Below are 13,112 nucleotides of genomic sequence, written 5' to 3' on the forward strand. Positions count from 1 at the left end.
GATACTTAACCACTGAGCCAAATCACAGTTCTTTATATATATATTCAATTTTGAGAAATGTTCTAATTGGATTGCTTACTTCCTAAGTTGCTGAGGCTGGATTTGAACTTGTGATCCTCCTGCCTCCCCCTGATATAGTCATGCAGTGCCTTCAGCAATCAACTGTTTTTTTTGTTTTTTTTTTTTTTGAGAAAATGATTATAGGTGTGGAAAAGTGTGTGTTCCTTCATTTCTCCCCTGTCTATTAATAGGTAATGAAATGCACCCTGGAGTGGGCAAAGGATGGCATCAGCATGAAGACAAGAAAGCGTCATCCTTTCTGGGTTAAATCTGTCTTATTATTAGATTCAATTTTCCTGTTTTTATGTTTTTTTTTTTTTTCATCTGTAGTCAACTCTCAAACATTATGACATATACTGTGCATACACTTGTGTGTAAAATCTTGTATGCATTATAATTTTATACATAGAAATATATGGGAAAAATTTAGAGTTTTCATTTTTCTATTTTCTGTAAGTATGTGTTCTCTCATGTAGTCCACCTTTTCCAATAAAGGAGTCAGCCAATAAAATATATTTAAAACTCTGGTCTCATAATCAAAAAACCTTTTTCCAGGCCCATGTTTAGTTCAGATATTTTGTCCTCAAATATTTTATGACTTTCATATATGTTGTGACAAAGAAACATTGTGAGAGGTTTTGGATATAATTCTTAGGTTCAGAGAATGACGAGGGTAAGAAAAATTACATCATCAACATCATCAAGTCTGAAGTGCTTAAGCTCTGAAACCAATCCCTAGCCCTTTTTATTTTTTATTTTGATAGAGGGCCTCACTGTGTTTCTGAGGCTGAGTTTAAAATTCCAATTCTTATGATATCGGCATTGAGATTACAGACACATGCCAGCATGCCCAGGTCCTGTATGTTTTCTGAAAACCTGATCCCAGGTCTACGCCATGGTGAGGGCATCTTACCTTACTGTGGAACCATGGTACACTGCCCTGAGGTTTCCCAGGTGTGTGCCACAGGGTGGGCAACTCTGCCTGACGTGTGGAGCCCTTACACACTCTTCCCCTATCCAGGGTACCCTGCAAAGTAAAAAGAGCGTGGCTTCCAGCAGAGAACCTGGCTTCTCATCTGCTGTAAGAGTGAGATTTAAGTGATCCACATTGACCTGCCATGTGCTCCATCTCATTGAAGACTCTGCATGTTAGGCTGGTTGTATTATGCTTCCTGAAACATGCCACCAGGATATGAACTGTATTCATGTCATCTATAAATGGCTGTGGTTTATAATTTAAGGTTTCAGTTTAGTCTGAGGTTACCACAAATTATATTTAACCAAAAATGAGTAAAGTGGGAAAAGGGGTTGAGGATGGAATGATTTTTTATCTCTTAGTAATTTACTTGGATAGTGCTTTTTTGGGGGTCCACATTAAGGCCATTTTTACTTTGACTTGGAACGATTTCATAGCATATTGCTGGAACATGCATGAGAATTTTAAAAAATGGCTCCTGAATTCACCAATCTCTAGAGTCGAACCAAATGGCCTTTGACAAGTGTCAGAGGATGCCTGTGGCTCTACTTCAGGTGCTACCTAAAGCCTTCAACCAGATCTACGTTGTACAGTCCATGCTGTGGAGAAAGCGATCTCTGCTCAGGGTAAGGTTTTCACTGGATTGTCCTGGGTTAAACCTCACCCACACTCTAGTATTCTAGTGTCATGGATCTTGTGTGGTCATTGATAAGAGTTTCTTACATACTTGTGTCCAAGTATTAAATGTATCAAACATACTAAAGATGGGGTGATTGTCACTGCTATCTCTGTTACCAGCCTTTAGGGGTGCATCTCATACTGTTCATTTAGAAACAAATGGTCAAAAGACAGTGCTGTGGCACTTCTGTTTTCAATAAATGCAGCTTAAGCTACCAAATATGCACTTAAGTCTTTAAAAGATAGTTTTGAAAGCTCCCCAGGAGTACTGAAAACTTTCATTCCACCTAATAAGACGTTTTGGCAATTGCCTAATTTGATATTTCTGATTAAATAGAAATATTGCGTAGTGGTATGTAATCACTTGTTGCAGTCAGAATTTTTATGTGATAAATCCTTTTGCGGAAGGCAAGGGTTGCATGCTTGCTCCTGCCCAGTGTGAAGCATATGAGTGAATGGAAATTTTCTGGGGTGGGAACATTCTCTGTAGAGTTTAGTCCTGGTGAGTACATCAGTGCAGAAATCAGACTTCTGTTAGGGCCATAGTATCTTCTGTGAGGATGTGCCTACCACTTCTGGTCAATAGTGTAGGCATATAGATGGCAGGTGGATGGCCACCTTCTGATGTGTTTAGGTGAGTATCTGAGCCAGTAGGAAGAGAATTAAAAGATCCTTTGATTAAATAAGAATTAAAAGATCCTTTGCTATACTGATGACATGATATGGATGCCAAACCCCATTACAAGTAACCTCTTGGGCCTTGAGACACATTTTATTTCACACATGAATTTTCCCACAAAATTTCGTAGTGAGATGCTTTTGTGGAATGAACTGGGATGAATATAAAGAGATTTATTTAATGACATAGTGTCCTTGACATTTGGAAGACCTGCAGCAGACTTAAACACTTGTTATAATTTTATGAAAAAGTGTAAAATTCTCAAAATGCTTTTCAATCACCAGGTGTAGTGGTACACAGCTGAAATCTTATTTTGTCAGCATGCTGAGACAGGAGGATTGTGATTTCAAAGCCAGCTTTCACAAATAGAGTTTCTAAGCAACTCAATGAGTTGCATATGGATCAGGTTTTAATAAACTGTTTCGATGGGTGGTTGGAACTGTCCATGATACCATTTTCTTCTTCGGATTCTCAGGCATGGTTTAGCAGTTCAAGAATGCTGTGAAATGATCAAGTTCAGTCAAAAGCATGTATTGGATTTAAAAAATAATAATATTGCAAAGGCCATGAGGGACAGTTCCTTCTCTGGGAACTCTCAGTAATTAATGTGAATTAATGACAAATTATTGTAGTATCATGTGATTTTTACATAGAATGTTTTTACTTCCTAATAACTTAGTTAGATACATGAGGTTATCAATCTAATCTGTTCTTTTCATGTTGGTTTGAAATGATATTTAAAGAATAATTTACTGTTCTCAATTTTTTTACCAATTTTTAAAGTTCATACCATAATTAAATATCTATTGCTCAATAAATACTCAGGATTCTACCTAATTAAACAAAAAAATACATTTGTCCGTCCAAGTTTAAAATAACTGAAGTTCATTTAAAAGTTTTTTCTTTTATATTAGGTAAAGATATATATACATATATATATAAACATTGCATTATTATTTTTATACATATTTCTATGAATGTCTGTAAGCATCCATTAGTTCTCTTTTATTATGTCTCTCTTTTCTGTTTTCTTTTATTTATTTGTTTTTATGTGGTGCTGAGGATCAAACCCAGGGCCTCACACGTGCTAGGCAAGTGCTCTACCACTGAGCCCCAGCCTCAGCCCCTGTTTTCTATTTTTTTCTTAACGTCAATTATCTCATGCTGTTGCTTCTGGCTCATCTTCCTTTTGTTAGATTTATCCAGTTTGACCTATAAAATTGTATTTCATATTTTTGCCAATCATTGTAATTAATTTTCCAATAGCCTTTTCTCTTTATCTCTTAAAATTAAAAAGACATGGGGCTGGGATTGTGGCTCAGCAGAAGAGCATTCACCTAGCATGTGTGAGACCCTGTGTGCAATCCTCAGCAGCATATAAATATGAATAAATAAAATAAAGGGAAAAAAAATTAAACAGACATGGTGTTTTGATTTAATGACAGCTGAGTCTTCCCCAAAGTTGTGAAATTTCCTGTAAAGTGACCATTCTTTCAGTCACTTCCAACCTAGCAAATACACTTGTTTGTGGCTGGGTGGTAGTGAGAGTATCCTTTGTGTGTGTGTGTGTGTGTGTGTGTGTGTGTGAGTGTGAGTGTGTGTTTGTGCATGCATGTGCACACAGGATTAATTGTTTGCATCTTTAGGTTTCATTATGTGAGCTTTACTCAAGTCTGTTGAACTTCAGCTCTAACATAATACATAAGCCAAAAAAATCACAGAAACTTGGGGAGTACCTCTCAAAATTGTCCAATGATCCACTTCATGAAGAACAAAATCCCCTATACTCCTCTGATCTGAATATTGTCAGGATGACAGTTCCTTCTTCCACTTAGGCAAATGAAAGGTTTTCTGTCACATGATTTTTGAAGGGCCCATAAATCTGTGGTTTTGGTGCATAAGCATCACAGAAGCACAGAGACATAACACAAATGCTGTTTGTGAAGAGCTTGGGCACAGCTGGGAATCTGAAGTGAACATGGGGATAAATATCAGACATGGGAACGACATTCTACAACACTCTGGAGATTGGATGAAGACCAAAAGGAGACTAGATGGAGGTGAACAGTGAAAAGCCAGAGTATGAATTTCCTGACTAAATATGTGAGGTCTTGGCAGTAAAAATTCAGTATAAATTTTAGAACAACAACAAAAAAAATATGTTTCCTGACTTAAGATGTGCTGCACCTGGAAGTGCTGAGAAAGCACCTCTTGAGAAGGAAAAACCATATTTCCTTACAGTGAATAGTAAAAGTGAAATTCTGGTAATAAATCTTAATGAATAAATATGGAAAAAAATAGATCCCACTGTGAACATTTTTAAAGAATTTTGTAATATGGACCTTTATTGGATGCATTTACATAAATTTTTTATGTCTATGTTCTGGGAAAACAATTGCATATAATAATTTGTAAGTTTATTTATGGATATTAGGTGTGTTCATTTTCTGCTAATTTACTATCAATAAGGAGATTTTTTTCTTGGTCTAATTGAAACAAGATTGGAAATTTTCTACCTGGATGGGCATTAGAATAAAATTTTATTCAATTTTTCTTCTTATATTTTTCTATTTATTATTTGTGCAAATTCAAAACAAAGAATCATTTTTTTCTGAGTAATAACTCTAATCAAATGCAGTAGATTTTGTATATTCTTCCTCTCATTTTATAAATTTAATCATTATGAGTTATTTTTCTTTCAATTTAAGAAAATTATTATAGGATTCAGCAGAGAACTCATTTGGAATATTGAAGTCTTTGTTCTAAATATCACATGTCAAATTAATGCTACTTTATAGGGGCTCATTCCTAAGGAACTAAACATCAGTGAGGACTGGGAAGTTCAAGCAGAGATCAAGGGTGAGGACAGGTGAGCCATAAGACGTACAAGCCACGGTTCAGTCTAATGAGTGGAGTTAGGAATATGAAGCCCTTTCTGTCATCCTCCTCACCCACCACACAGAATCCATTGACTTCTCACATGACCTCTATTCCTAGTGAATCCCACAATGTCTGCCAAATGAGGGTTTACTTTTTACTTGCCACATCTCATACAGTTACTGAAATGGGTTATAGAAAGCAATGATGCACCAAGAGTTACACTCATACTTAGCACATATTACAAGATGATGTAGAGTTTCACTCATACTTAGCACATATTACAAGATGATGTTAATAATATTTAAACTTGACAAAAAATTTCAGCTTATTTTACTAATTTTTTTCCAAAATATTTCTAACTGAAAATCATTTGGTATAATTTTCTCATAAAAATTATATGAATCTGCAAAATTTACAATTCTCAAGAAGTAATTTATGTTCAAATACTATGTAACTCTTGCTGGAAATGAATTTTGTATCATTCAGAGTTTAAACATTAAAAAAAGAATAAATAAATAAAGAAGCACACACACACACACACACACACATTTTTTGGCAGTATTGAGTGTCCAAACCACAGACATGCACCTATAAGGCAAATTTCCCACCCTAAGTTATACTCTTATTTAAATTTAAATACAAAATGTATCAACAGCTTTCAAAAGATTCTCACAGTATTTCTAACTTGTAAATATTATACAAAAAAGAGAATGTGTGCATGCTTCAGCCTAGCTATGTTTTACATCTTATCTTGAATTACAAAGTACACTTAATTTTTTCTTTAGTCTTAATGATTTCTACTCTTAATGGTTCATCTGTCTCTTTACAATAGCATTTTGAAGCCAAATCTTACTTACTTTTTATCTCTAAAATCGTTCAATAAACTTTAAATTTTATTTCTGTATCTCAACCTGTGAATATTCATCTCATAGGAAGAGTGCTCCCATCCTTAGAATTCAAAATGTCAGATCTGCAATACATCCCTGTTAGGTGTTCTTGCAATGATCATGTGAGCACTTCTATTAAGTTATAAGTACCTAGTGAAGCATAATACCTAAGTTCCCAAGAACATCCTGTCTTTCATATGAGATGGTAAGCCTGTTGCAGATTCCACAGGGAAGTGTTCTGAAACAAGAGAGAAAACTAGCTTCTCACATTGGCTACTTCCACTGCCACTGCCACCAGAGATTCATATCTCTCCTGGGCAAATGTTTGACTTCTCTGTTACATCTGCTGCTGCTGCCATAACTACTGTATCTGAACTCAGTCCATCCTGTGGCTCCCTTGGCAACTAGGAACCATGAGTTTGTCCAAGAAGTGTGTTTGCACCATGTGAGAATGACAAAATAATATCTCTCTGAACAAAGCTGTACATAGAGCAAATTGTGAGCCCTGCTGCTAAACTGAACTCTGTAATAATGCTGTCCCCTGCTAAGATCCTCAGCCTTCATGCATGCTCAGGTATAAAATGATGACTAGCCCAACACAGCACAGCATAGCCTTGAAGCTCTCACAGAGCCCTCCTGGGACTGGAACTCTGTGAATGTGAAGAGGTCTGTGCACCAAGGCAGCCCTGGGAAGGAGAGTACAAGGGGGTAGGAGGTAAAATACAGAATTCAGATATGAATATGGATGGGAATGTGCTATGGGGGGAATGTCTGTTTCCTCCAAAACTCAGGTATCATAATCATCACCTTGTGTTGATGGTTTTAAGAGGTAAAACTTGTGGAAAGTGACTATCATGTCATGAATGTAGGGACTCTTCAATTGAGTCAGGACCTTTGAAAAATGGTTCCTAGTGAGTTTGTTCACCCTCCACCAAGTGAAGACACAGAAGAAGGCACCATGTTAAACAAGAATGCAGCCCTCACCAGACTCTGAATATGTAGATATTGATTTACATTTTAAATACGCTTTCTACCTTAAGGTATCTTGGTATCGAAGATTGAATGCACTAAGGTACAATCTCTGCTGTTCTTGTCAGTTCCTTTCCCTGAAAAGGCCCTGAAGGATACTGAATTAATCAGAGGTGCTGAGTGCAGGCCCTGACCTCATTCCAGGCTGCAAATGGTGGAGGCAATCAGAACCCTGGTGCACTGTTTTTTCACACCCATCTCCTTGGAGAACTTTCGCATCTCTCTGAACTTAGTTTGCTTGAAAGCAAATGTCATGGGCTGGGGATATGGCTCAAGCGGTAGCGCGCTCGCCTGGCATGCGTGCAGCCCGGGCTCGATCCTCAGCACCACATACAAACAAAGATGTTGTGTCCGCCGATAATTAAAAAATGAATATTAAAAAATTAAAAAAAAAAAGAAAGCAAATGTCAGCACTGTGCCCATAATATCAGTAATGGCACCACTGAAACAACATGCAGACTGAACTCTTCTAATAGCCACTTAAGTTAGACCTCAGATGCCAGAAGAAAAACAAACAACTCTATCAGCAATTTTCCCAGGAGGTCATAGGATCAACCCACTGTCTTTAAGACTCTATGTTTTGTTCTTAGCATCTTTTTATGGAATTGCCAACAATTTTTAATGATTTGGGCAGATTGCTCTCCAAAATTTATGAGGTTTTGGTATGAGGTGTCTCCCACCAAGCTCTTTCATGAGAAAAGAGTCTTATAAACCAATGAAAACATTTGAAGATAGAATGAAGTGCACAATTGTGAACAGTTCATTATAGCAAATGGATTAAAAACATCAATGAAGAGAGAATTACTTTCTAAAATGCTTCTATAAAATGCAAAAATTTGTCCTGCAAAATGATGAAGCTGGAGTCCCAGCACCAGTCACACATTAAATATACAGTCATTCATGGTCAAGAAATATAGAAAAAAAAAGTTCAACATATCTAACAATTAGAGATATGCAAATTAAAACTACCTTGCCATTCCATCTCACTCCAGTCAGGAGGGCATTTACCAGGAATACAAGTAACAGTAAATATTGGTGAGAATGTGGGGAAAAGATTCACTCATACATTGCTGGTGGGACTGCAGATTGGTGCAACCACTCTGGAAAAGAGTGTGAAGATTCCTCCGAAAATTTGGAAGAGAAACGTAATTTAACCCAATTATTCCACCCCTCAATTTGTAACTAAAAGGAATTAAAATCAGCAAAGTACAGTAGCTCAGTCAAATCAATGTTTATAGCAGCTGAATTCATGGTAGTTCTTGTGACCTTCAGCAGATGAATGGATAAAGAAAATGTCACAGACACACACACACACACTCACAAACACACACACACGGGGGGGAGGAAAAAATAAAAGTCCATTGGATTAGACAAAGGGAAATTATGGGATGGGAGGCAGAGGGCATAGAAAAGGGAGTAGACTGAATGGGACAAAATATTTCTATGTTAATATATGACTAGAGACTAGGGTAACTTCACGTCATGTACAACCAAAAGCCTGGCTCCTAATAAGTTATACTCCATGTATGTATAATATTTCAAAATATATTCTAATGTCACGTATATCAAAAAAGAACACATTTTAAAAAGTGAAAAAAAAACAATACACTCATGAAGCACACATAGATGCAAATACTGAAATTACTAAAATTCTCAGGGCAACATGAAAAAAAGGAAATATTGATGATCTTGGGAGAGAAAAAGATGTCTTAGAAAGAATACTGAAGGTACAATCAGAAACATTCTTTTTACATTTTTTTTTAAATTTTAATTTTCTGGCATGTAGTATTGAACCTATGGGCACTTAACCACTGATCCACATGCCCAGCTCTTCTTTACATTTGATTTAGAATAAGGTCAAGGGGCTGGGGATGTGGCTCAAGCGGTAGCGCGCTCGCCTGGCATGCGTGCGGCCCAGGTTCGATCCTCAGCACCACTTACAAACAAAGATGTTGTGTCCACCGAAAAAATAAAACTAAAAAATAAATATTAAAAAAAATTCTCTTAAAAAAAATAGAATAAGGTCAAATGCATGCTATGAGGTTATGAAGGCAATAGTAGCAGAAAGGGAAATAGAACAGCGAGGAAGGACAGAGGGACAGCCGGGCAGCAGTACTGAGGAGGTCACTCCAAGGACATGCTACCATAGCCCTGAGGCTCTGGAACACTGTGCACAGACTGAGCAGCAGGACCAGCCCTGGAGGGAGCCTGCCCGGGTCATCGGGGCAGCAGCAGAGACAAGAGGGATCCGGAAGCTCAGGCCCCCTGGCAAGTGTGTAGGGAGGAGTGAGGACTCAGACTCTGTCTGGACCAGGGGAGAGGCCAGTGGGTGTGGCATGAGGCCAGGTCCCCTTCTGGAGCTCCCACAGTGGGCTCAGGTTGAGCAGAGAGCTGAGAGGAGGAGCCCAGGGTGGAGAGTGGACAATGGTGAATGAGAAGAGCTGGGGCTTCCATGGCTTTAGCAAAAGACCCCAAACAACTAGGAACCCTTGAGGCCTGGGCCCATCAGCACGAGTGAGTGCTGTTTAGGGAAAAGCTGGGACCTACTGCATCACCTGTCTAACCCCTGGCTCAGGGGCTGTGGCACAGTAGGCTCTCAGCAGATCTGCTCAGTAACTGGACCAAGCACTAGCCTATGAAGGAAATGAGTACCATGGATGTCGGGGGCAGCAGGCACCATGACCCTAAGTGCTGGATCTGTACTCTGTACCAGCACCCTCCCTGCAACCAGCTTCTAAACTCCTAAATCACTAGGAGAGGGATTTTTAGAAAAAACAGAATTCACAGCTCAGGGTGGACTTGGAGGCCAGCTGCCCAGCGTGTGGTGGTCAGAGCACCCCAGGGGGCTGTCTCCTGCGCAGTCAGCACAAATGCAATCGCTTCTCTTGGGTAAAGCTGTGGGACGAACGTGAGGCAGTCAGTGTCCGGGTCCAGCAGTGCTCACCGGGTCCCACTGTCCCATGGTCTACAGAAGCAAAAATTGCTCTTGACCCCTGTCCAAGCTCTGGGGTGGGCACGTCACAGGCTTTAAGTGGGTGTTATTTGAAGTTGTCCCACACAGGCTCAGAGTCTGAGCCATGACCTAATGGAGTACAACTACATGACTACTGTTTACTTCCCAGGTTGGAAATTGCATAAGATAATGGTGAATGTGTTATCATAGAAGATGTCTCATTTTTATATTATTTTTAACTTGATTTTATGGTAGATTTTTACATATTTTATCTGACATCAGAACAATCTGGATGCTGGGTGAGGAGAGTGATGGACTCCCTAGGGTTGAGGACCCAGGATGTTCCTCTGAGCACTTCTCTGCCTCATCCAGGTGAAGTTCAATGTGCAGGGTGCATTTTGTGGGGGGTATTTGCTAGGTCATTTCCTCTCCACTATGAGGGGAGAGTCACAGGTGTCAGGACTGTTGGTGCTCCCAGGAGCCTGTGTTTCCTTTTGGGAGTGCGAAGCCTGAGCAGGTAACCTGTACACATGTACCAGAGACTCAGAATCCTGTCCCCATTGTGTAATTGAGGAGGACACATGTCTCCCACCACAGGGGTGGCTGAGGTCAGGGCACAGGGCCAGGCTCCCTGAGTTCCTCTCCTGCAGGGATGATGCCTGCTGCAGTTTTGCTTTGGTTTCCATTTCTCTTCTTTACAACTGGCACAATGCATGGTCTCTGTTGGGGGAAATGTCAATACATTTTAACTTTTTTATAAGTATTTTGTATATTTTATATTAGTAAGTGATAAAATGTCATAATAACTGCACAGATGTTATGCATTCATGACATCCTAGATTTGTGTTTAAAATTTATATATTTAGTCACATGTTCTGTCTTTGATTTTATCAAATGGTTGCAAGTCTCTAAACATGTTTAATTTACTAAAAAAGATTTCTGTATGAGTGTGCCCTTGTGTTTGAAACCCACGATGTTGAAAGATCAGCTGTATATGGTGTTTCATAAATTTTATCAGGCGGTTGCTTGGAGCCTTCTTTTGTGCCTCTGATTTTGACAGGAGCTCAGGAACTTGTGGCTTGTGAGAGAAGCAAAGGTTGGAATTTGGCAGGTGTGGGTCTTGCCTCTCTGGAATGACAGAGTACCAGGTGTGAATAAAGATGAAGATGTCAGCCACATTTCCTGTGTGCAGACCACCTCTGCCTCTCTACAGATGACGTTTACTTAGCACATGGGTGCCTGTTTCTTTTTCTGGAGGTTGGAGATAATCATAATAACCATAGCAGAGCCTCCACACCACTGTTTATTTATTGTGAGTAAATAAACCAATATTGTGCTTCTTTAGGCCTGGCTAGGAGTCCATGCTCCAGCATCAGCCATTGTCATTACTGGTGTTGACACCTCTCCTCAAGTGCAGTAGAGATGGGTGAGAACAATGGCAACCCCCAGGGCCACTTCCTCCTCCTGGGTTTTTTTGACCACCCTCTACCTGGAGAGGGGCCTCGTTGTGGTCATCCTGGTAGCCCACCTGCTGACTACTGGGCCACACACCATCATCCTGGTGTCGCAGCTGAATCCCCACCTCCACACACCTGTATACTTCTTCCCCATCTCCCCGTCCTTCCTGGACCTCAGCTTCACCACCAGCTCCATCCCCAGCTGCTCCACAACCTGAGTGGCCATGACAATCAGCCATGGAGGTTGCAAAGTCCAGCTCTTCCTGTTCCTGGGCCTTCATGGAGTGGAGTGGCTGCTGGTGGCCATCATGGCCTCTGACAGGTTTGTGGCCATCTGCAAGTTCCTGCACTCTATGGCTATTATGCATCCACAACTCTGCCTGGTCTTACCTTGGCTCTGTGGTGGCCAACTCTTTGGTCATATCCCCAATGACTTTGCACAACAAGGTGAACCACTTCGTGTCCGGTGTGAGATGCCCACCTGGATCCGCTTGGCCTACATCTGCACTGCTGTGGAGGGCATCGCCTTCACCCTGGCCATGGGCATCTTGCTCTCTCCCTTGGTCTTCATCTTGGTCTTCCGTGGCCACATCATCAGAGCTGTGTTCAGAATCCAGTCATCCTCAGGAAGACAGAGAAGCTGCAACCCCTGTTTTTGCCAACTGCCCTAGCTGGTGACCTAATGCTGGGTTCACAAAATCTGACTCTTCCAAGAACTCAACAAAACAACAAAGAAAGCATCCGTCCATACAGAAGAACCATTTTCAATATTCCAGAGATGGCTCTGTGACTTTAAGGATCCTTGGAAAGAGAGGGAACTGCTGGACTTCTTTAAATGCATACAGTGAATACACAGGGTAGGCTCCATGGAACATTCTATCACAAAAGGGCAAAAGAGTAGCATTTCAATAGAGCAGGTGAGTGTGCCTCAACCTATTAGGTGACTACATCTGAAGACAGGTTTTGCTATCCAAGCTGAGACAACACCCCAAGTCACTACAAAATGTAGTGATTGCTTAGAGCCTGCTGCTTCAGGACTGGAAGCTGTGATTATTCAGATTGGCTTCCACCATTTCTTAACGTATATATTAAAAGGGCAACTGAGGAATTGTATCTTTCAGCCACTGGATTCTTGGACCAAGGTCATCATGCCCTACTATGGAAACACAAAAAGAATTAGTAGAATACATGATTTCAATAACCTAACTTTAGAAGATCCAGGTTATTATTATTACTCTATCACACTCATCAGAAGATTCTTAACATTTTTTTTTCCATTTTATTGAGAAGCATTGTGTTTGGCCATAGTAACATAGACATTTTTGTTTAGCATGGCATTTAAGCCTTTCCACAATCCATAGAGCAGAACGCTAATTTGCAATATTCATTACAGTGGATTCTAGAGCATTTTAACTTAGTTTCAATCCTTCTATCTGCACTTATGTTTAAATTATTAGGAACATCCACATGTTGTAAATTGAGACATAGCCATAAAGCCTGTAATTGTAGGAAC

General features: G+C 39.8%; 1 pseudogene; it reads left to right on the forward strand.

Moving 5' to 3' along the window:
• Window positions 1–11,564: 11,564 nt before the first annotated feature.
• Window positions 11,565–12,270, forward strand: LOC114081527 (olfactory receptor 2W3-like; annotated as a pseudogene).
• Window positions 12,271–13,112: the final 842 nt, after the last annotated feature.

This window comes from Marmota flaviventris, chromosome X, assembly GCF_047511675.1.
Source record: "Marmota flaviventris isolate mMarFla1 chromosome X, mMarFla1.hap1, whole genome shotgun sequence".
Lineage (NCBI taxonomy): Eukaryota > Metazoa > Chordata > Mammalia > Rodentia > Sciuridae > Marmota > Marmota flaviventris.